The sequence below is a fragment of the Carassius gibelio genome, chromosome B19, assembly GCF_023724105.1.
Source record: "Carassius gibelio isolate Cgi1373 ecotype wild population from Czech Republic chromosome B19, carGib1.2-hapl.c, whole genome shotgun sequence".
NCBI lineage: Eukaryota > Metazoa > Chordata > Actinopteri > Cypriniformes > Cyprinidae > Carassius > Carassius gibelio.
In genome coordinates, this window is record NC_068414.1 from 2,733,742 (window position 1) to 2,756,652 (window position 22,911).

The 22,911-nt window shown below is 46.9% G+C and overlaps 17 non-coding genes across 17 annotated transcripts; all 17 read right to left on the bottom strand.

The window, feature by feature from the left end:
• Positions 1–752: 752 nt before the first annotated feature.
• trnag-gcc (transfer RNA glycine (anticodon GCC)) lies at positions 753–823 on the bottom strand. The gene has a single exon. It is a non-coding gene; the product is annotated as a tRNA-Gly (tRNA).
• A 1,685-nt stretch (positions 824–2,508) lies between these two features.
• On the bottom strand, positions 2,509–2,579 carry trnag-gcc (transfer RNA glycine (anticodon GCC)). The gene has a single exon. It is a non-coding gene; the product is annotated as a tRNA-Gly (tRNA).
• Positions 2,580–3,385: 806 nt separating this feature from the next.
• On the bottom strand, positions 3,386–3,456 carry trnag-gcc (transfer RNA glycine (anticodon GCC)). Its single transcript has one exon. It is a non-coding gene; the product is annotated as a tRNA-Gly (tRNA).
• Positions 3,457–4,262: 806 nt separating this feature from the next.
• On the bottom strand, positions 4,263–4,333 carry trnag-gcc (transfer RNA glycine (anticodon GCC)). Its single transcript has one exon. It is a non-coding gene; the product is annotated as a tRNA-Gly (tRNA).
• Positions 4,334–6,897: 2,564 nt separating this feature from the next.
• trnag-gcc (transfer RNA glycine (anticodon GCC)) lies at positions 6,898–6,968 on the bottom strand. The gene has a single exon. It is a non-coding gene; the product is annotated as a tRNA-Gly (tRNA).
• An 806-nt stretch (positions 6,969–7,774) lies between these two features.
• Positions 7,775–7,845, bottom strand: trnag-gcc (transfer RNA glycine (anticodon GCC)). The gene has a single exon. It is a non-coding gene; the product is annotated as a tRNA-Gly (tRNA).
• An 806-nt stretch (positions 7,846–8,651) lies between these two features.
• On the bottom strand, positions 8,652–8,722 carry trnag-gcc (transfer RNA glycine (anticodon GCC)). The gene has a single exon. It is a non-coding gene; the product is annotated as a tRNA-Gly (tRNA).
• An 805-nt stretch (positions 8,723–9,527) lies between these two features.
• trnag-gcc (transfer RNA glycine (anticodon GCC)) lies at positions 9,528–9,598 on the bottom strand. The gene has a single exon. It is a non-coding gene; the product is annotated as a tRNA-Gly (tRNA).
• Positions 9,599–11,281: 1,683 nt separating this feature from the next.
• On the bottom strand, positions 11,282–11,352 carry trnag-gcc (transfer RNA glycine (anticodon GCC)). Its single transcript has one exon. It is a non-coding gene; the product is annotated as a tRNA-Gly (tRNA).
• Positions 11,353–12,158: 806 nt separating this feature from the next.
• Positions 12,159–12,229, bottom strand: trnag-gcc (transfer RNA glycine (anticodon GCC)). Its single transcript has one exon. It is a non-coding gene; the product is annotated as a tRNA-Gly (tRNA).
• A 4,318-nt stretch (positions 12,230–16,547) lies between these two features.
• trnag-gcc (transfer RNA glycine (anticodon GCC)) lies at positions 16,548–16,618 on the bottom strand. Its single transcript has one exon. It is a non-coding gene; the product is annotated as a tRNA-Gly (tRNA).
• Positions 16,619–17,424: 806 nt separating this feature from the next.
• On the bottom strand, positions 17,425–17,495 carry trnag-gcc (transfer RNA glycine (anticodon GCC)). Its single transcript has one exon. It is a non-coding gene; the product is annotated as a tRNA-Gly (tRNA).
• Positions 17,496–18,301: 806 nt separating this feature from the next.
• trnag-gcc (transfer RNA glycine (anticodon GCC)) lies at positions 18,302–18,372 on the bottom strand. Its single transcript has one exon. It is a non-coding gene; the product is annotated as a tRNA-Gly (tRNA).
• An 808-nt stretch (positions 18,373–19,180) lies between these two features.
• On the bottom strand, positions 19,181–19,251 carry trnag-gcc (transfer RNA glycine (anticodon GCC)). Its single transcript has one exon. It is a non-coding gene; the product is annotated as a tRNA-Gly (tRNA).
• Positions 19,252–20,057: 806 nt separating this feature from the next.
• On the bottom strand, positions 20,058–20,128 carry trnag-gcc (transfer RNA glycine (anticodon GCC)). Its single transcript has one exon. It is a non-coding gene; the product is annotated as a tRNA-Gly (tRNA).
• An 808-nt stretch (positions 20,129–20,936) lies between these two features.
• trnag-gcc (transfer RNA glycine (anticodon GCC)) lies at positions 20,937–21,007 on the bottom strand. Its single transcript has one exon. It is a non-coding gene; the product is annotated as a tRNA-Gly (tRNA).
• An 808-nt stretch (positions 21,008–21,815) lies between these two features.
• Positions 21,816–21,886, bottom strand: trnag-gcc (transfer RNA glycine (anticodon GCC)). Its single transcript has one exon. It is a non-coding gene; the product is annotated as a tRNA-Gly (tRNA).
• Positions 21,887–22,911: the final 1,025 nt, after the last annotated feature.

A 22,911-nucleotide genomic window follows, 5' to 3' on the forward strand; every position in this document is an offset into this window, starting at 1 on the left:
GGTAATATCGACCAATGCTAAAGCTGAACAACTGACAGACAAACTGATCAAGTTCCATGGGTATTTGATGAACTGATATGAGCAAAAGTGTCTCTGAGCAAAGGGGAGTGGGGGAGGTCAATATCAAAAGTGAGAGGCGTTAACTTCTGTGGCCACCAGCTCCCTTAAGAACCACAGGGCACCTCAGCCTCCTGGACTGCACCAGATTTGTCAGTTCTTGCTGGGAGTCATTACCCTGCTCTTCCAACAAGCCACTGTCCAACTGTGACCTTGTAGCGCTGTCTTGGGGATCTTACATTACTTACCTTGCAGTTTATTCCACTTTCATGCAGGTCAGCATTGACCCTGGACATTTTTCTTCTGGTGTTTTTTAGAGACAACAAACAGGTCAGTTTACTCTCATTGGTTTCTTTAAGCATGACCTTTCTTGCCTGCAGCCTTTTTATTGCCTTCAGGAGTTTTTCACAGGTGCATGAGCCATAATTGCTTGTACTTCGTTGAACAAGCATGGAAAAGCATTGTCTAGAGTGCTTCCACTAGTTCCCTGTAAAACACTGATAAGTTGCCCACTTCTAAAGTAGCAAGATACACTGCTTTGCTTCTGCTGGGAATCGAACCTGGGTCTCCTGCGCGGGAAACAACAACTCTGACATTCAGCCACCAGTGAGAGAAGCTGCGCTGTGCTCGTGGCTCTGGGGACAGCTGCCGCTTATGAGGAACGACTAACATGGCCTTAAAAACACGACCTCTGCTGCATTGGCCGGGAATCGGACCCGGGTCTCCCGCGTGGCAGGCGAGAATTCTACCACTGAACCACCAATGCTCTATTTCTGCATGAATTCTACGAATTTATGTGGAAAATGCATCTCTTCAACTGGGTAATATCGACCAATGCTAAAGCTGAACAACTGACAGACAAACTGATCAAGTTCCATGGGTATTTGATGAACTGATATGAGCAAAAGTGTCTCTGAGCAAAGGGGAGTGGGGGAGGTCAATATCAAAAGTGAGAGGCGTTAACTTCTGTGGCCACCAGCTCCCTTAAGAACCACAGGGCACCTCAGCCTCCTGGACTGCACCAGATTTGTCAGTTCTTGCTGGGAGTCATTACCCTGCTCTTCCAACAAGCCACTGTCCAACTGTGACCTTGTAGCGCTGTCTTGGGGATCTTACATTACTTACCTTGCAGTTTATTCCACTTTCATGCAGATCAGCATTGACCCACTGGACATTTTTCTTCTGGTGTTTTTTAGAGACAACAAACAGGTCAGTTTACTCTCATTGGTTTCTTTAAGCCTGACCTTTCTTGCCTGCAGCCTTTTTATTGCCTTCATGAGTTTTTCACAGGTGCATGAGCCATAATTGCTTGTACTTCGTTGAACAAGCATGGAAAAGCATTGTCTAGAGTGCTTCCACTAGTTCCCTGTAAAACACTGATAAGTTGCCCACTTCTAAAGTAGCAAGATACACTGCTTTGCTTCTGCTGGGAATCGAACCTGGGTCTCCTGCGCGGGAAACAACATCTCTGACATTCAGCCACCAGTGAGTGAAGCTGCGCTGTGCTCATGGCTCTGGGGACAGCTGCCGCTTATGAAGAACGACTAACATGGCCTTAAAAACACGACCTCTGCTGCATTGGCCGGGAATCGGACCCGGGTCTGCCGCGTGGCAGGCGAGAATTCTACCACTGAACCACCAATGCTCTATTTCTGCAAGAATTCTACGAATTTATGTGGAAAATGCATCTCTTCAACTGGGTAATATCGACCAATGCTAAAGCTGAACAACTGACAGACAAACTGATCAAGTTCCATGGGTATTTGATGAACTGATATGAGCAAAAGTGTCTCTGAGCAAAGGGGAGTGGGGGAGGTCAATATCAAAAGTGAGAGGCGTTAACTTCTGTGGCCACCAGCTCCCTTAAGAACCACAGGGCACCTCAGCCTCCTGGACTGCACCAGATTTGTCAGTTCTTGCTGGGAGTCATTACCCTGCTCTTCCAACAAGCCACTGTCCAACTGTGACCTTGTAGCGCTGTCTTGGGGATCTTACATTACTTACCTTGCAGTTTATTCCACTTTCATGCAGGTCAGCATTGACCCTGGACATTTTTCTTCTGGTGTTTTTTAGAGACAACAAACAGGTCAGTTTACTCTCATTGGTTTCTTTAAGCATGACCTTTCTTGCCTGCAGCCTTTTTATTGCCTTCAGGAGTTTTTCACAGGTGCATGAGCCATAATTGCTTGTACTTCGTTGAACAAGCATGGAAAAGCATTGTCTAGAGTGCTTCCACTAGTTCCCTGTAAAACACTGATAAGTTGCCCACTTCTAAAGTAGCAAGATACACTGCTTTGCTTCTGCTGGGAATCGAACCTGGGTCTCCTGCGCGGGAAACAACAACTCTGACATTCAGCCACCAGTGAGAGAAGCTGCGCTGTGCTCGTGGCTCTGGGGACAGCTGCCGCTTATGAGGAACGACTAACATGGCCTTAAAAACACGACCTCTGCTGCATTGGCCGGGAATCGGACCCGGGTCTCCCGCGTGGCAGGCGAGAATTCTACCACTGAACCACCAATGCTCTATTTCTGCAAGAATTCTACGAATTTATGTCGAAAATGCATCTCTTCAACTGGGTAATATCGACCAATGCTAAAGCTGAACAACTGACAGACAAACTGATCAAGTTCCATGGGTATTTGATGAACTGATATGAGCAAAAGTGTCTCTGAGCAAAGGGGAGTGGGGGAGGTCAATATCAAAAGTGAGAGGCGTTAACTTCTGTGGCCACCAGCTCCCTTAAGAACCACAGGGCACCTCAGCCTCCTGGACTGCACCAGATTTGTCAGTTCTTGCTGGGAGTCATTACCCTGCTCTTCCAACAAGCCACTGTCCAACTGTGACCTTGTAGCGCTGTCTTGGGGATCTTACATTACTTACCTTGCAGTTTATTCCACTTTCATGCAGGTCAGCATTGACCCTGGACATTTTTCTTCTGGTGTTTTTTAGAGACAACAAACAGGTCAGTTTACTCTCATTGGTTTCTTTAAGCATGACCTTTCTTGCCTGCAGCCTTTTTATTGCCTTCAGGAGTTTTTCACAGGTGCATGAGCCATAATTTCTTGTACTTCGTTGAACAAGCATGGAAAAGCATTGTCTAGAGTGCTTCCACTAGTTCCCTGTAAAACACTGATAAGTTGCCCACTTCTAAAGTAGCAAGATACACTGCTTTGCTTCTGCTGGGAATTGAACCTGGGTCTCCTGCGCGGGAAACAACAACTCTGACATTCAGCCACCAGTGAGAGAAGCTGCGCTGTGTTCGTGGCTCTGGGGACAGCTGCCGCTTATGAGGAACGACTAACATGGCCTTAAAAACACGACCTCTGCTGCATTGGCCGGGAATCGGACCCGGGTCTCCCGCGTGGCAGGCGAGAATTCTACCACTGAACCACCAATGCTCTATTTCTGCAAGAATTCTACGAATTTATGTCGAAAATGCATCTCTTCAACTGGGTAATATCGACCAATGCTAAAGCTGAACAACTGACAGACAAACTGATCAAGTTCCATGGGTATTTGATGAACTGATATGAGCAAAAGTGTCTCTGAGCAAAGGGGAGTGGGGGAGGTCAATATCAAAAGTGAGAGGCGTTAACTTCTGTGGCCACCAGCTCCCTTAAGAACCACAGGGCACCTCAGCCTCCTGGACTGCACCAGATTTGTCAGTTCTTGCTGGGAGTCATTACCCTGCTCTTCCAACAAGCCACTGTCCAACTGTGACCTTGTAGCGCTGTCTTGGGGATCTTACATTACTTACCTTGCAGTTTATTCCACTTTCATGCAGGTCAGCATTGACCCTGGACATTTTTCTTCTGGTGTTTTTTAGAGACAACAAACAGGTCAGTTTACTCTCATTGGTTTCTTTAAGCATGACCTTTCTTGCCTGCAGCCTTTTTATTGCCTTCAGGAGTTTTTCACAGGTGCATGAGCCATAATTGCTTGTACTTCGTTGAACAAGCATGGAAAAGCATTGTCTAGAGTGCTTCCACTAGTTCCCTGTAAAACACTGATAAGTTGCCCACTTCTAAAGTAGCAAGATACACTGCTTTGCTTCTGCTGGGAATCGAACCTGGGTCTCCTGCGCGGGAAACAACAACTCTGACATTCAGCCACCAGTGAGAGAAGCTGCGCTGTGCTCGTGGCTCTGGGGACAGCTGCCGCTTATGAGGAACGACTAACATGGCCTTAAAAACACGACCTCTGCTGCATTGGCCGGGAATCGGACCCGGGTCTCCCGCGTGGCAGGCGAGAATTCTACCACTGAACCACCAATGCTCTATTTCTGCATGAATTCTACGAATTTATGTGGAAAATGCATCTCTTCAACTGGGTAATATCGACCAATGCTAAAGCTGAACAACTGACAGACAAACTGATCAAGTTCCATGGGTATTTGATGAACTGATATGAGCAAAAGTGTCTCTGAGCAAAGGGGAGTGGGGGAGGTCAATATCAAAAGTGAGAGGCGTTAACTTCTGTGGCCACCAGCTCCCTTAAGAACCACAGGGCACCTCAGCCTCCTGGACTGCACCAGATTTGTCAGTTCTTGCTGGGAGTCATTACCCTGCTCTTCCAACAAGCCACTGTCCAACTGTGACCTTGTAGCGCTGTCTTGGGGATCTTACATTACTTACCTTGCAGTTTATTCCACTTTCATGCAGATCAGCATTGACCCCCTGGACATTTTTCTTCTGGTGTTTTTTAGAGACAACAAACAGGTCAGTTTACTCTCATTGGTTTCTTTAAGCCTGACCTTTCTTGCCTGCAGCCTTTTTATTGCCTTCAGGAGTTTTTCACAGGTGCATGAGCCATAATTGCTTGTACTTCGTTGAACAAGCATGGAAAAGCATTGTCTAGAGTGCTTCCACTAGTTCCCTGTAAAACACTGATAAGTTGCCCACTTCTAAAGTAGCAAGATACACTGCTTTGCTTCTGCTGGGAATCGAACCTGGGTCTCCTGCGCGGGAAACAACATCTCTGACATTCAGCCACCAGTGAGTGAAGCTGCGCTGTGCTCATGGCTCTGGGGACAGCTGCCGCTTATGAAGAACGACTAACATGGCCTTAAAAACACGACCTCTGCTGCATTGGCCGGGAATCAGACCCGGGTCTGCCGCGTGGCAGGCGAGAATTCTACCACTGAACCACCAATGCTCTATTTCTGCAAGAATTCTACGAATTTATGTGGAAAATGCATCTCTTCAACTGGGTAATATCGACCAATGCTAAAGCTGAACAACTGACAGACAAACTGATCAAGTTCCATGGGTATTTGATGAACTGATATGAGCAAAAGTGTCTCTGAGCAAAGGGGAGTGGGGGAGGTCAATATCAAAAGTGAGAGGCGTTAACTTCTGTGGCCACCAGCTCCCTTAAGAACCACAGGGCACCTCAGCCTCCTGGACTGCACCAGATTTGTCAGTTCTTGCTGGGAGTCATTACCCTGCTCTTCCAACAAGCCACTGTCCAACTGTGACCTTGTACCGCTGTCTTGGGGATCTTACATTACTTACCTTGCAGTTTATTCCACTTTCATGCAGGTCAGCATTGACCCTGGACATTTTTCTTCTGGTGTTTTTTAGAGACAACAAACAGGTCAGTTTACTCTCATTGGTTTCTTTAAGCATGACCTTTCTTGCCTGCAGCCTTTTTATTGCCTTCAGGAGTTTTTCACAGGTGCATGAGCCATAATTGCTTGTACTTCGTTGAACAAGCATGGAAAAGCATTGTCTAGAGTGCTTCCACTAGTTCCCTGTAAAACACTGATAAGTTGCCCACTTCTAAAGTAGCAAGATACACTGCTTTGCTTCTGCTGGGAATCGAACCTGGGTCTCCTGCGTGGGAAACAACAACTCTGACATTCAGCCACCAGTGAGAGAAGCTGCGCTGTGCTCGTGGCTCTGGGGACAGCTGCCGCTTATGAGGAACGACTAACATGGCCTTAAAAACACGACCTCTGCTGCATTGGCCGGGAATCGGACCCGGGTCTCCCGCGTGGCAGGCAAGAATTCTACCACTGAACCACCAATGCTCTATTTCTGCAAGAATTCTACGAATTTATTTGGAAAATGCATCTCTTCAACTGGGTAATATCGACCAATGCTAAAGCTGAACAACTGACAGACAAACTGATCAAGTTCCATGGGTATTTGATGAACTGATATGAGCAAAAGTGTCTCTGAGCAAAGGGGAGTGGAGGAGGTCAATATCAAAAGTGAGAGGCGTTAACTTCTGTGGCCACCAGCTCCCTTATGAACCACAGGGCACCTCAGCCTCTTGGACTGCACCAGATTTGTCAGTTCTTGCTGGGAGTCATTACCCTGCTCTTCCAACAAGCCACTGTCCAACTGTGACCTTGTACCGCTGTCTTGGGGATCTTACATTACTTACCTTGCAGTTTATTCCACTTTCATGCAGATCAGCATTGACCCCCTGGACATTTTTCTTCTGGTGTTTTTTAGAGACAACAAACAGGTCAGTTTACTCTCATTGGTTTCTTTAAGCCTGACCTTTCTTGCCTGCAGCCTTTTTATTGCCTTCAGGAGTTTTTCACAGGTGCAAGAGCCATAATTGCTTGTACTTCGTTGAACAAGCATGGAAAAGCATTGTCTAGAGTGCTTCCACTAGTTCCCTGTAAAACACTGATAAGTTGCCCACTTCTAAAGTAGCAAGATACACTGCTTTGCTTCTGCTGGGAATTGAACCTGGGTCTTCTGCGCGGGAAACAACATCTCTGACATTCAGCCACCAGTGAGTGAAGCTGCGCTGTGCTCATGGCTCTGGGGACAGCTGCCGCTTATGAAGAACGACTAACATGGCCTTAAAAACACGACCTCTGCTGCATTGGCCGGGAATCGGACCCGGGTCTCCCGCGTGGCAGGCGAGAATTCTACCACTGAACCACCAATGCTCTATTTCTGCACGAATTCTACGAATTTATGTGGAAAATGCATCTCTTCAACTGGGTAATATCGACCAATGCTAAAGCTGAACAACTGACAGACAAACTGATCAAGTTCCATGGGTATTTGATGAACTGATATGAGCAAAAGTGTCTCTGAGCAAAGGGGAGTGGGGGAGGTCAATATCAAAAGTGAGAGGCGTTAACTTCTGTGGCCACCAGCTCCCTTAAGAACCACAGGGCACCTCAGCCTCCTGGACTGCACCAGATTTGTCAGTTCTTGCTGGGAGTCATTACCCTGCTCTTCCAACAAGCCACTGTCCAACTGTGACCTTGTAGCGCTGTCTTGGGGATCTTACATTACTTACCTTGCAGTTTATTCCACTTTCATGCAGGTCAGCATTGACCCTGGACATTTTTCTTCTGGTGTTTTTTAGAGACAACAAACAGGTCAGTTTACTCTCATTGGTTTCTTTAAGCATGACCTTTCTTGCCTGCAGCCTTTTTATTGCCTTCAGGAGTTTTTCACAGGTGCATGAGCCATAATTGCTTGTACTTCGTTGAACAAGCATGGAAAAGCATTGTCTAGAGTGCTTCCACTAGTTCCCTGTAAAACACTGATAAGTTGCCCACTTCTAAAGTAGCAAGATACACTGCTTTGCTTCTGCTGGGAATCGAACCTGGGTCTCCTGCGCGGGAAACAACAACTCTGACATTCAGCCACCAGTGAGTGAAGCTGCGCTGTACTCGTGGCTCTGGGGACAGCTGCCGCTTATGAAGAACGACTAACATGGCCTTAAAAACACAACCTCTGCTGCATTGGCCGGGAATCGGACCCGGGTCTCCCGCGTGGCAGGCGAGAATTCTACCACTGAACCACCAATGCTCTATTTCTGCCTGAATTCTACGAATTTATGTGGAAAATGCATCTCTTCAACTGGGTAATATCGACCAATGCTAAAGCTGAACAACTGACAGACAAACTGATCAAGTTCCATGGGTATTTGATGAACTGATATGAGCAAAAGTGTCTCTGAGCAAAGGGGAGTGGGGGAGGTCAATATCAAAAGTGAGAGGCGTTAACTTCTGTGGCCACCAGCTCCCTTAAGAACCACAGGGCACCTCAGCCTCCTGGACTGCACCAGATTTGTCAGTTCTTGCTGGGAGTCATTACCCTGCTCTTCCAACAAGCCACTGTCCAACTGTGACCTTGTAGCGCTGTCTTGGGGATCTTACATTACTTACCTTGCAGTTTATTCCACTTTCATGCAGGTCAGCATTGACCCTGGACATTTTTCTTCTGGTGTTTTTTAGAGACAACAAACAGGTCAGTTTACTCTCATTGGTTTCTTTAAGCATGACCTTTCTTGCCTGCAGCCTTTTTATTGCCTTCAGGAGTTTTTCACAGGTGCATGAGCCATAATTGCTTGTACTTCGTTGAACAAGCATGGAAAAGCATTGTCTAGAGTGCTTCCACTAGTTCCCTGTAAAACACTGATAAGTTGCCCACTTCTAAAGTAGCAAGATACACTGCTTTGCGTCTGCTGGGAATTGAACCTGGGTCTCCTGCGCGGGAAACAACAACTCTGACATTCAGCCACCAGTGAGAGAAGCTGCGCTGTGCTCGTGGCTCTGGGGACAGCTGCCGCTTATGAGGAACGACTAACATGGCCTTAAAAACACGACCTCTGCTGCATTGGCCGGGAATCGGACCCGGGTCTCCCGCGTGGCAGGCGAGAATTCTACCACTGAACCACCAATGCTCTATTTCTGCAAGAATTCTACGAATTTATGTGGAAAATGCATCTCTTCAACTGGGTAATATCGACCAATGCTAAAGCTGAACAACTGACAGACAAACTGATCAAGTTGCATGGGTATTTGATGAACTGATATGAGCAAAAGTGTCTCTGAGCAAAGGGGAGTGGGGGAGGTCAATATCAAAAGTGAGAGGCGTTAACTTCTGTGGCCACCAGCTCCCTTAAGAACCACAGGGCACCTCAGCCTCCTGGACTGCACCAGATTTGTCAGTTCTTGCTGGGAGTCATTACCCTGCTCTTCCAACAAGCCACTGTCCAACTGTGACCTTGTACCGCTGTCTTGGGGATCTTACATTACTTACCTTGCAGTTTATTCCACTTTCATGCAGGTCAGCATTGACCCTGGACATTTTTCTTCTGGTGTTTTTTAGAGACAACAAACAGGTCAGTTTACTCTCATTGGTTTCTTTAAGCATGACCTTTCTTGCCTGCAGCCTTTTTATTGCCTTCAGGAGTTTTTCACAGGTGCATGAGCCATAATTGCTTGTACTTCGTTGAACAAGCATGGAAAAGCATTGTCTAGAGTGCTTCCACTAGTTCCCTGTAAAACACTGATAAGTTGCCCACTTCTAAAGTAGCAAGATACACTGCTTTGCTTCTGCTGGGAATTGAACCTGGGTCTCCTGCGCGGGAAACAACAACTCTGACATTCAGCCACCAGTGAGAGAAGCTGCGCTGTGCTCGTGGCTCTGGGGACAGCTGCCGCTTATGAGGAATACTAACATGGCCTTAAAAACACGACCTCTGCTGCATTGGCCGGGAATCGGACCCGGGTCTCCCGCGTGGCAGGCGAGAATTCTACCACTGAACCACCAATGCTCTATTTCTGCATGAATTCTACGAATTTATGTGGAAAATGCATCTCTTCAACTGGGTAATATCGACCAATGCTAAAGCTGAACAACTGACAGACAAACTGATCAAGTTCCATGGGTATTTGATGAACTGATATGAGCAAAAGTGTCTCTGAGCAAAGGGGAGTGGGGGAGGTCAATATCAAAAGTGAGAGGCGTTAACTTCTGTGGCCACCAGCTCCCTTAAGAACCACAGGGCACCTCAGCCTCCTGGACTGCACCAGATTTGTCAGTTCTTGCTGGGAGTCATTACCCTGCTCTTCCAACAAGACACTGTCCAACTGTGACCTTGTAGCGCTGTCTTGGGGATCTTACATTACTTACCTTGCAGTTTATTCCACTTTCATGCAGGTCAGCATTGACCCTGGACATTTTTCTTCTGGTGTTTTTTAGAGACAACAAACAGGTCAGTTTACTCTCATTGGTTTCTTTAAGCATGACCTTTCTTGCCTGCAGCCTTTTTATTGCCTTCAGGAGTTTTTCACAGGTGCATGAGCCATAATTGCTTGTACTTCGTTGAACAAGCATGGAAAAGCATTGTCTAGAGTGCTTCCACTAGTTCCCTGTAAAACACTGATAAGTTGCCCACTTCTAAAGTAGCAAGATACACTGCTTTGCTTCTGCTGGGAATTGAACCTGGGTCTCCTGCGCGGGAAACAACAACTCTGACATTCAGCCACCAGTGAGAGAAGCTGCGCTGTGTTCGTGGCTCTGGGGACAGCTGCCGCTTATGAGGAACGACTAACATGGCCTTAAAAACACGACCTCTGCTGCATTGGCCGGGAATCGGACCCGGGTCTCCCGCGTGGCAGGGGAGAATTCTACCACTGAACCACCAATGCTCTATTTCTGCAAGAATTCTACGAATTTATGTGGAAAATGCATCTCTTCAACTGGGTAATATCGACCAATGCTAAAGCTGAACAACTGACAGACAAACTGATCAAGTTCCATGGGTATTTGATGAACTGATATGAGCAAAAGTGTCTCTGAGCAAAGGGGAGTGGGGGAGGTCAATATCAAAAGCGAGAGGCGTTAACTTCTGTGGCCACCAGCTCCCTTAAGAACCACAGGGCACCTCAGCCTCCTGGACTGCACCAGATTTGTCAGTTCTTGCTGGGAGTCATTACCCTGCTCTTCCAACAAGCCACTGTCCAACTGTGACCTTGTAGCGCTGTCTTGGGGATCTTACATTACTTACCTTGCAGTTTATTCCACTTTCATGCAGGTCAGCATTGACCCTGGACATTTTTCTTCTGGTGTTTTTTAGAGACAACAAACAGGTCAGTTTACTCTCATTGGTTTCTTTAAGCATGACCTTTCTTGCCTGCAGCCTTTTTATTGCCTTCAGGAGTTTTTCACAGGTGCATGAGCCATAATTGCTTGTACTTCGTTGAACAAGCATGGAAAAGCATTGTCTAGAGTGCTTCCACTAGTTCCCTGTAAAACACTGATAAGTTGCCCACTTCTAAAGTAGCAAGATACACTGCATTGCTTCTGCTGGGAATTGAACCTGGGTCTCCTGCGCGGGAAACAACAACTCTGACATTCAGCCACCAGTGAGAGAAGCTGCGCTGTGTTCGTGGCTCTGGGGACAGCTGCCGCTTATGAGGAACGACTAACATGGCCTTAAAAACACGACCTCTGCTGCATTGGCCGGGAATCGGACCCGGGTCTCCCGCGTGGCAGGCGAGAATTCTACCACTGAACCACCAATGCTCTATTTCTGCAAGAATTCTACGAATTTATGTCGAAAATGCATCTCTTCAACTGGGTAATATCGACCAATGCTAAAGCTGAACAACTGACAGACAAACTGATCAAGTTCCATGGGTATTTGATGAACTGATATGAGCAAAAGTGTCTCTGAGCAAAGGGGAGTGGGGGAGGTCAATATCAAAAGTGAGAGGCGTTAACTTCTGTGGCCACCAGCTCCCTTAAGAACCACAGGGCACCTCAGCCTCCTGGACTGCACCAGATTTGTCAGTTCTTGCTGGGAGTCATTACCCTGCTCTTCCAACAAGCCACTGTCCAACTGTGACCTTGTAGCGCTGTCTTGGGGATCTTACATTACTTACCTTGCAGTTTATTCCACTTTCATGCAGGTCAGCATTGACCCTGGACATTTTTCTTCTGGTGTTTTTTAGAGACAACAAACAGGTCAGTTTACTCTCATTGGTTTCTTTAAGCATGACCTTTCTTGCCTGCAGCCTTTTTATTGCCTTCAGGAGTTTTTCACAGGTGCATGAGCCATAATTGCTTGTACTTCGTTGAACAAGCATGGAAAAGCATTGTCTAGAGTGCTTCCACTAGTTCCCTGTAAAACACTGATAAGTTGCCCACTTCTAAAGTAGCAAGATACACTGCTTTGCTTCTGCTGGGAATCGAACCTGGGTCTCCTGCACGGGAAACAACAACTCTGACATTCAGCCACCAGTGAGAGAAGCTGCGCTGTGCTCGTGGCTCTGGGGACAGCTGCCGCTTATGAGGAACGACTAACATGGCCTTAAAAACACGACCTCTGCTGCATTGGCCGGGAATCGGACCCGGGTCTCCCGCGTGGCAGGCGAGAATTCTACCACTGAACCACCAATGCTCTATTTCTGCAAGAATTCTACGAATTTATGTCGAAAATGCATCTCTTCAACTGGGTAATATCGACCAATGCTAAAGCTGAACAACTGACAGACAAACTGTTCAAGTTCCATGGGTATTTGATGAACTGATATGAGCAAAAGTGTCTCTGAGCAAAGGGGAGTGGGGGAGGTCAATATCAAAAGTGAGAGGCGTTAACTTCTGTGGCCACCAGCTCCCTTAAGAACCACAGGGCACCTCAGCCTCCTGGACTGCACCAGATTTGTCAGTTCTTGCTGGGAGTCATTACCCTGCTCTTCCAACAAGCCACTGTCCAACTGTGACCTTGTACCGCTGTCTTGGGGATCTTACATTACTTACCTTGCAGTTTATTCCACTTTCATGCAGGTCAGCATTGACCCTGGACATTTTTCTTCTGGTGTTTTTTAGAGACAACAAACAGGTCAGTTTACTCTCATTGGTTTCTTTAAGCATGACCTTTCTTGCCTGCAGCCTTTTTATTGCCTTCAGGAGTTTTTCACAGGTGCATGAGCCATAATTGCTTGTACTTCGTTGAACAAGCATGGAAAAGCATTGTCTAGAGTGCTTCCACTAGTTCCCTGTAAAACACTGATAAGTTGCCCACTTCTAAAGTAGCAAGATACACTGCTTTGCTTCTGCTGGGAATCGAACCTGGGTCTCCTGCGCGGGAAACAACAACTCTGACATTCAGCCACCAGTGAGAGAAGCTGCGCTGTGCTCGTGGCTCTGGGGACAGCTGCCGCTTATGAGGAACGACTAACATGGCCTTAAAAACACGACCTCTGCTGCATTGGCCGGGAATCGGACCTGGGTCTCCCGCGTGGCAGGCGAGAATTCTACCACTGAACCACCAATGCTCTATTTCTGCATGAATTCTACGAATTTATGTGGAAAATGCATCTCTTCAACTGGGTAATATCGACCAATGCTAAAGCTGAACAACTGACAGACAAACTGATCAAGTTCCATGGGTATTTGATGAACTGATATGAGCAAAAGTGTCTCTGAGCAAAGGGGAGTGGGGGAGGTCAATATCAAAAGTGAGAGGCGTTAACTTCTGTGGCCACCAGCTCCCTTAAGAACCACAGGGCACCTCAGCCTCCTGGACTGCACCAGATTTGTCAGTTCTTGCTGGGAGTCATTACCCTGCTCTTCCAACAAGCCACTGTCCAACTGTGACCTTGTAGCGGTGTCTTGGGGATCTTACATTACTTACCTTGCAGTTTATTCCACTTTCATGCAGATCAGCATTGACCCTCTGGACATTTTTCTTCTGGTGTTTTTTAGAGACAACAAACAGGTCAGTTTACTCTCATTGGTTTCTTTAAGCCTGACCTTTCTTGCCTGCAGCCTTTTTATTGCCTTCAGGAGTTTTTCACAGGTGCATGAGCCATAATTGCTTGTACTTCGTTGAACAAGCATGGAAAAGCATTGTCTAGAGTGCTTCCACTAGTTCCCTGTAAAACACTGATAAGTTGCCCACTTCTAAAGTAGCAAGATACACTGCTTTGCTTCTGCTGGGAATCGAACCTGGGTCTCCTGCGCGGGAAACAACATCTCTGACATTCAGCCACCAGTGAGTGAAGCTGCGCTGTGCTCATGGCTCTGGGGACAGCTGCCGCTTATGAAGAACGACTAACATGGCCTTAAAAACACGACCTCTGCTGCATTGGCCGGGAATCGGACCCGGGTCTGCCGCGTGGCAGGCGAGAATTCTACCACTGAACCACCAATGCTCTATTTCTGCAAGAATTCTACGAATTTATGTGGAAAATGCATCTCTTCAACTGGGTAATATCGACCAATGCTAAAGCTGAACAACTGACAGACAAACTGATCAAGTTCCATGGGTATTTGATGAACTGATATGAGCAAAAGTGTCTCTGAGCAAAGGGGAGTGGGGGAGGTCAATATCAAAAGTGAGAGGCGTTAACTTCTGTGGCCACCAGCTCCCTTAAGAACCACAGGGCACCTCAGCCTCCTGGACTGCACCAGATTTGTCAGTTCTTGCTGGGAGTCATTACCCTGCTCTTCCAACAAGCCACTGTCCAACTGTGACCTTGTACCGCTGTCTTGGGGATCTTACATTACTTACCTTGCAGTTTATTCCACTTTCATGCAGGTCAGCATTGACCCTGGACATTTTTCTTCTGGTGTTTTTTAGAGACAACAAACAGGTCAGTTTACTCTCATTGGTTTCTTTAAGCATGACCTTTCTTGCCTGCAGCCTTTTTATTGCTTTCAGGAGTTTTTCACAGGTGCATGAGCCATAATTGCTTGTACTTCGTTGAACAAGCATGGAAAAGCATTGTCTAGAGTGCTTCCACTAGTTCCCTGTAAAACACTGATAAGTTGCCCACTTCTAAAGTAGCAAGATACACTGCTTTGCTTCTGCTGGGAATCGAACCTGGGTCTCCTGCGTGGGAAACAACAACTCTGACATTCAGCCACCAGTGAGAGAAGCTGCGCTGTGCTCGTGGCTCTGGGGACAGCTGCCGCTTATGAGGAACGACTAACATGGCCTTAAAAACACGACCTCTGCTGCATTGGCCGGGAATCGGACCCGGGTCTCCCGCGTGGCAGGCAAGAATTCTACCACTGAACCACCAATGCTCTATTTCTGCAAGAATTCTACGAATTTATGTGGAAAATGCATCTCTTCAACTGGGTAATATCGACCAATGCTAAAGCTGAACAACTGACAGACAAACTGATCAAGTTCCATGGGTATTTGATGAACTGATATGAGCAAAAGTGTCTCTGAGCAAAGGGGAGTGGAGGAGGTCAATATCAAAAGTGAGAGGCGTTAACTTCTGTGGCCACCAGCTCCCTTATGAACCACAGGGCACCTCAGCCTCTTGGACTGCACCAGATTTGTCAGTTCTTGCTGGGAGTCATTACCCTGCTCTTCCAACAAGCCACTGTCCAACTGTGACCTTGTACCGCTGTCTTGGGGATCTTACATTACTTACCTTGCAGTTTATTCCACTTTCATGCAGATCAGCATTGACCCCCTGGACATTTTTCTTCTGGTGTTTTTTAGAGACAACAAACAGGTCAGTTTACTCTCATTGGTTTCTTTATGCCTGACCTTTCTTGCCTGCAGCCTTTTTATTGCCTTCAGGAGTTTTTCACAGGTGCATGAGCCATAATTGCTTGTACTTCGTTGAACAAGCATGGAAAAGCATTGTCTAGAGTGCTTCCACTAGTTCCCTGTAAAACACTGATAAGTTGCCCACTTCTAAAGTAGCAAGATACACTGCTTTGCTTCTGCTGGGAATTGAACCTGGGTCTTCTGCGCGGGAAACAACATCTCTGACATTCAGCCACCAGTGAGTGAAGCTGCGCTGTGCTCATGGCTCTGGGGACAGCTGCCGCTTATGAAGAACGACTAACATGGCCTTAAAAACACGACCTCTGCTGCATTGGCCGGGAATCGGACCCGGGTCTCCCACGTGGCAGGCGAGAATTCTACCACTGAACCACCAATGCTCTATTTCTGCAAGAATTCTACGAATTTATGTGGAAAATGCATCTCTTCAACTGGGTAATATCGACCAATGCTAAAGCTGAACAACTGACAGACAAACTGATCAAGTTCCATGGGTATTTGATGAACTGATATGAGCAAAAGTGTCTCTGAGCAAAGGGGAGTGGGGGAGGTCAATATCAAAAGTGAGAGGCGTTAACTTCTGTGGCCACCAGCTCCCTTAAGAACCACAGGGCACCTCAGCCTCCTGGACTGCACCAGATTTGTCAGTTCTTGCTGGGAGTCATTACCCTGCTCTTCCAACAAGCCACTGTCCAACTGTGACCTTGTAGCGCTGTCTTGGGGATCTTACATTACTTACCTTGCAGTTTATTCCACTTTCATGCAGGTCAGCATTGACCCTGGACATTTTTCTTCTGGTGTTTTTTAGAGACAACAAACAGGTCAGTTTACTCTCATTGGTTTCTTTAAGCATGACCTTTCTTGCCTGCAGCCTTTTTATTGCCTTCAGGTGTTTTTCACAGGTGCATGAGCCATAATTGCTTGTACTTCGTTGAACAAGCATGGAAAAGCATTGTCTAGAGTGCTTCCACTAGTTCCCTGTAAAACACTGATAAGTTGCCCACTTCTAAAGTAGCAAGATACACTGCTTTGCTTCTGCTGGGAATTGAACCTGGGTCTCCTGCGCGGGAAACAACAACTCTGACATTCAGCCACCAGTGAGAGAAGCTGCGCTGTGTTCGTGGCTCTGGGGACAGCTGCCGCTTATGAGGAACGACTAACATGGCCTTAAAAACACGACCTCTGCTGCATTGGCCGGGAATCGGACCCGGGTCTCCCGCGTGGCAGGCGAGAATTCTACCACTGAACCACCAATGCTCTATTTCTGCAAGAATTCTACGAATTTATGTGGAAAATGCATCTCTTCAACTGGGTAATATCGACCAATGCTAAAGCTGAACAACTGACAGACAAACTGATCAAGTTCCATGGGTATTTGATGAACTGATATGAGCAAAAGTGTCTCTGAGCAAAGGGGAGTGGGGGAGGTCAATATCAAAAGTGAGAGGCGTTAACTTCTGTGGCCACCAGCTCCCTTAAGAACCACAGGGCACCTCAGCCTCCTGGACTGCACCAGATTTGTCAGTTCTTGCTGGGAGTCATTACCCTGCTCTTCCAACAAGCCACTGTCCAACTGTGACCTTGTAGCGCTGTCTTGGGGATCTTACATTACTTACCTTGCAGTTTATTCCACTTTCATGCAGGTCAGCATTGACCCTGGACATTTTTCTTCTGGTGTTTTTTAGAGACAACAAACAGGTCAGTTTACTCTCATTGGTTTCTTTAAGCATGACCTTTCTTGCCTGCAGCCTTTTTATTGCCTTCAGGAGTTTTTCACAGGTGCATGAGCCATAATTGCTTGTACTTCGTTGAACAAGCATGGAAAAGCATTGTCTAGAGTGCTTCCACTAGTTCCCTGTAAAACACTGATAAGTTGCCCACTTCTAAAGTAGCAAGATACACTGCTTTGCTTCTGCTGGGAATTGAACCTGGCTCTCCTGCGCGGGAAACAACAACTCTGACATTCAGCCACCAGTGAGAGAAGCTGCGCTGTGTTCGTGGCTCTGGGGACAGCTGCCGCTTATGAGGAACGACTAACATGGCCTTAAAAACACGACCTCTGCTGCATTGGCCGGGAATCGGACCCGGGTCTCCCGCGTGGCAGGCGAGAATTCTACCACTGAACCACCAATGCTCTATTTCTGCAAGAATTCTACGAATTTATGTCGAAAATGCATCTCTTCAACTGGGTAATATCGACCAATGCTAAAGCTGAACAACTGACAGACAAACTGATCAAGTTCCATGGGTATTTGATGAACTGATATGAGCAAAAGTGTCTCTGAGCAAAGGGGAGTGGGGGAGGTCAATATCAAAAGTGAGAGGCGTTAACTTCTGTGGCCACCAGCTCCCTTAAGAACCACAGGGCACCTCAGCCTCCTGGACTGCACCAGATTTGTCAGTTCTTGCTGGGAGTCATTACCCTGCTCTTCCAACAAGCCACTGTCCAACTGTGACCTTGTAGCGCTGTCTTGGGGATCTTACATTACTTACCTTGCAGTTTATTCCACTTTCATGCAGGTCAGCATTGACCCTGGACATTTTTCTTCTGGTGTTTTTTAGAGACAACAAACAGGTCAGTTTACTCTCATTGGTTTCTTTAAGCATGACCTTTCTTGCCTGCAGCCTTTTTATTGCCTTCAGGAGTTTTTCACAGGTGCATGAGCCATAATTGCTTGTACTTCGTTGAACAAGCATGGAAAAGCATTGTCTAGAGTGCTTCCACTAGTTCCCTGTAAAACACTGATAAGTTGCCCACTTCTAAAGTAGCAAGATACACTGCTTTGCTTCTGCTGGGAATCGAACCTGGGTCTCCTGCGCGGGAAACAACAACTCTGACATTCAGCCACCAGTGAGAGAAGCTGCGCTGTGCTCGTGGCTCTGGGGACAGCTGCCGCTTATGAGGAACGACTAACATGGCCTTAAAAACACGACCTCTGCTGCATTGGCCGGGAATCGGACCCGGGTCTCCCGCGTGGCAGGCGAGAATTCTACCACTGAACCACCAATGCTCTATTTCTGCATGAATTCTACGAATTTATGTGGAAAATGCATCTCTTCAACTGGGTAATATCGACCAATGCTAAAGCTGAACAACTGACAGACAAACTGATCAAGTTCCATGGGTATTTGATGAACTGATATGAGCAAAAGTGTCTCTGAGCAAAGGGGAGTGGGGGAGGTCAATATCAAAAGTGAGAGGCGTTAACTTCTGTGGCCACCAGCTCCCTTAAGAACCACAGGGCACCTCAGCCTCCTGGACTGCACCAGATTTGTCAGTTCTTGCTGGGAGTCATTACCCTGCTCTTCCAACAAGACACTGTCCAACTGTGACCTTGTAGCGCTGTCTTGGGGATCTTACATTACTTACCTTGCAGTTTATTCCACTTTCATGCAGATCAGCATTGACCCCCTGGACATTTTTCTTCTGGTGTTTTTTAGAGACAACAAACAGGTCAGTTTACTCTCATTGGTTTCTTTAAGCCTGACCTTTCTTGCCTGCAGCCTTTTTATTGCCTTCAGGAGTTTTTCACAGGTGCATGAGCCATAATTGCTTGTACTTCGTTGAACAAGCATGGAAAAGCATTGTCTAGAGTGCTTCCACTAGTTCCCTGTAAAACACTGATAAGTTGCCCACTTCTAAAGTAGCAAGATACACTGCTTAGCTTTTGCTGGGAATAGAACCTGGGTCTCCTGCGCGGGAAACAACAACTCTGACATTCAACCACCAGTGAGTGAAGCTGCGCTGTGCTCGTGGCTCTGGGGACAGCTGCCGCTTATGAAGAACGACTAACATGGCCTTAAAAACACGACCTTTGCTGCATTGGCCGGGAATCGGACCCGGGTCTCCCGCGTGGCAGGCGAGAATTCTACCACTGAACCACCAATGCTCTATTTCTGCAAGAATTCTACGAATTTATGTGGAAAATGCATCTCTTCAACTGGGTAATATCGACCAATGCTAAAGCTGAACAACTGACAGACAAACTGATCAAGTTCCATGGGTATTTGATGAACTGATATGAGCAAAAGTGTCTCTGAGCAAAGGGGAGTGGGGGAGGTCAATATCAAAAGTGAGAGGCGTTAACTTCTGTGGCCACCAGCTCCCTTAAGAACCACAGGGCACCTCAGCCTCCTGGACTGCACCAGATTTGTCAGTTCTTGCTGGGAGTCATTACCCTGCTCTTCCAACAAGCCACTGTCCAACTGTGACCTTGTAGCGCTGTCTTGGGGATCTTACATTACTTACCTTGCAGTTTATTCCACTTTCATGCAGGTCAGCATTGACCCTGGACATTTTTCTTCTGGTGTTTTTTAGAGACAACAAACAGGTCAGTTTACTCTCATTGGTTTCTTTAAGCATGACCTTTCTTGCCTGCAGCCTTTTTATTGCCTTCAGGAGTTTTTCACAGGTGCATGAGCCATAATTGCTTGTACTTCGTTGAACAAGCATGGAAAAGCATTGTCTAGAGTGCTTCCACTAGTTCCCTGTAAAACACTGATAAGTTGCCCACTTCTAAAGTAGCAAGATACACTGCTTTGCTTCTGCTGGGAATTGAACCTGGGTCTCCTGCGCGGGAAACAACAACTCTGACATTCAGCCACCAGTGAGAGAAGCTGCGCTGTGTTCGTGGCTCTGGGGACAGCTGCCGCTTATGAGGAACGACTAACATGGCCTTAAAAACACGACCTCTGCTGCATTGGCCGGGAATCGGACCCGGGTCTCCCGCGTGGCAGGCGAGAATTCTACCACTGAACCACCAATGCTCTATTTCTGCGAGAATTCTACGAATTTATGTGGAAAATGCATCTCTTCAACTGGGTAATATCGACCAATGCTAAAGCTGAACAACTGACAGACAAACTGATCAAGTTCCATGGGTATTTGATGAACTGATATGAGCAAAAGTGTCTCTGAGCAAAGGGGAGTGGGGGAGGTCAATATCAAAAGTGAGAGGCGTTAACTTCTGTGGCCACCAGCTCCCTTAAGAACCACAGGGCACCTCAGCCTCCTGGACTGCACCAGATTTGTCAGTTCTTGCTGGGAGTCATTACCCTGCTCTTCCAACAAGCCACTGTCCAACTGTGACCTTGTAGCGCTGTCTTGGGGATCTTACATTACTTACCTTGCAGTTTATTCCACTTTCATGCAGATCAGCATTGACCCCCTGGACATTTTTCTTCTGGTGTTTTTTAGAGACAACAAACAGGTCAGTTTACTCTCATTGGTTTCTTTAAGCAAGACCTTTCTTGCCTGCAGCCTTTTTATTGCCTTCAGGAGTTTTTCACAGGTGCATGAGCCATAATTGCTTGTACTTCGTTGAACAAGCATGGAAAAGCATTGTCTAGAGTGCTTCCACTAGTTCCCTGTAAAACACTGATAAGTTGCCCACTTCTAAAGTAGCAAGATACACTGCTTTGCTTCTGCTGGGAATCGAACCTGGGTCTCCTGCGCGGGAAACAACAACTCTGACATTCAGCCACCAGTGAGAGAAGCTGCGCTGTGCTCGTGGATCTGGGGACAGCTGCCGCTTATGAGGAACGACTAACATGGCCTTAAAAACACGACCTCTGCTGCATTGGCCGGGAATCGGACCCGGGTCTCCCGCGTGGCAGGCGAGAATTCTACCACTGAACCACCAATGCTCTATTTCTGCATGAATTCTACGAATTTATGTGGAAAATGCATCTCTTCAACTGGGTAATATCGACCAATGCTAAAGCTGAACAACTGACAGACAAACTGATCAAGTTCCATGGGTATTTGATGAACTGATATGAGCAAAAGTGTCTCTGAGCAAAGGGGAGTGGGGGAGGTCAATATCAAAAGTGAGAGGCGTTAACTTCTGTGGCCACCAGCTCCCTTAAGAACCACAGGGCACCTCAGCCTCCTGGACTGCACCAGATTTGTCAGTTCTTGCTGGGAGTCATTACCCTGCTCTTCCAACAAGACACTGTCCAACTGTGACCTTGTAGCGCTGTCTTGGGGATCTTACATTACTTACCTTGCAGTTTATTCCACTTTCATGCAGATCAGCATTGACCCCCTGGACATTTTTCTTCTGGTGTTTTTTAGAGACAACAAACAGGTCAGTTTACTCTCATTGGTTTCTTTAAGCCTGACCTTTCTTGCCTGCAGCCTTTTTATTGCCTTCAGGAGTTTTTCACAGGTGCATGAGCCATAATTGCTTGTACTTCGTTGAACAAGCATTGAAAAGCATTGTCTAGAGTGCTTCCACTAGTTCCCTGTAAAACACTGATAAGTTGCCCACTTCTAAAGTAGCAAGATACACTGCTTAGCTTTTGCTGGGAATAGAACCTGGGTCTCCTGCGCGGGAAACAACAACTCTGACATTCAACCACCAGTGAGTGAAGCTGCGCTGTGCTCGTGGCTCTGGGGACAGCTGCCGTTTATGAAGAACGACTAACATGGCCTTAAAAACACGACCTTTGCTGCATTGGCCGGGAATCGGACCCGGGTCTCCCGCGTGGCAGGCGAGAATTCTACCACTGAACCACCAATGCTCTATTTCTGCAAGAATTCTACGAATTTATGTGGAAAATGCATCTCTTCAACTGGGTAATATCGACCAATGCTAAAGCTGAACAACTGACAGACAAACTGATCAAGTTCCATGGGTATTTGATGAACTGATATGAGCAAAAGTGTCTCTGAGCAAAGGGGAGTGGGGGAGGTCAATATCAAAAGTGAGAGGCGTTAACTTCTGTGGCCACCAGCTCCCTTAAGAACCACAGGGCACCTCAGCCTCCTGGACTGCACCAGATTTGTCAGTTCTTGCTGGGAGTCATTACCCTGCTCTTCCAACAAGCCACTGTCCAACTGTGACCTTGTAGCGCTGTCTTGGGGATCTTACATTACTTACCTTGCAGTTTATTCCACTTTCATGCAGGTCAGCATTGACCCTGGACATTTTTCTTCTGGTGTTTTTTAGAGACAACAAACAGGTCAGTTTACTCTCATTGGTTTCTTTAAGCATGACCTTTCTTGCCTGCAGCCTTTTTATTGCCTTCAGGAGTTTTTCACAGGTGCATGAGCCATAATTGCTTGTACTTCGTTGAACAAGCATGGAAAAGCATTGTCTAGAGTGCTTCCACTAGTTCCCTGTAAAACACTGATAAGTTGCCCACTTCTAAAGTAGCAAGATACACTGCTTTGCTTCTGCTGGGAATTGAACCTGGGTCTCCTGCGCGGGAAACAACAACTCTGACATTCAGCCACCAGTGAGAGAAGCTGCGCTGTGTTCGTGGCTCTGGGGACAGCTGCCGCTTATGAGGAACGACTAACATGGCCTTAAAAACACGACCTCTGCTGCATTGGCCGGGAATCGGACCCGGGTCTGCCGCGTGGCAGGCGAGAATTCTACCACTGAACCACCAATGCTCTATTTCTGCAAGAATTCTACGAATTTATGTGGAAAATGCATCTCTTCAACTGGGTAATATCGACCAATGCTAAAGCTGAACAACTGACAGACAAACTGATCAAGTTCCATGGGTATTTGATGAACTGATATGAGCAAAAGTGTCTC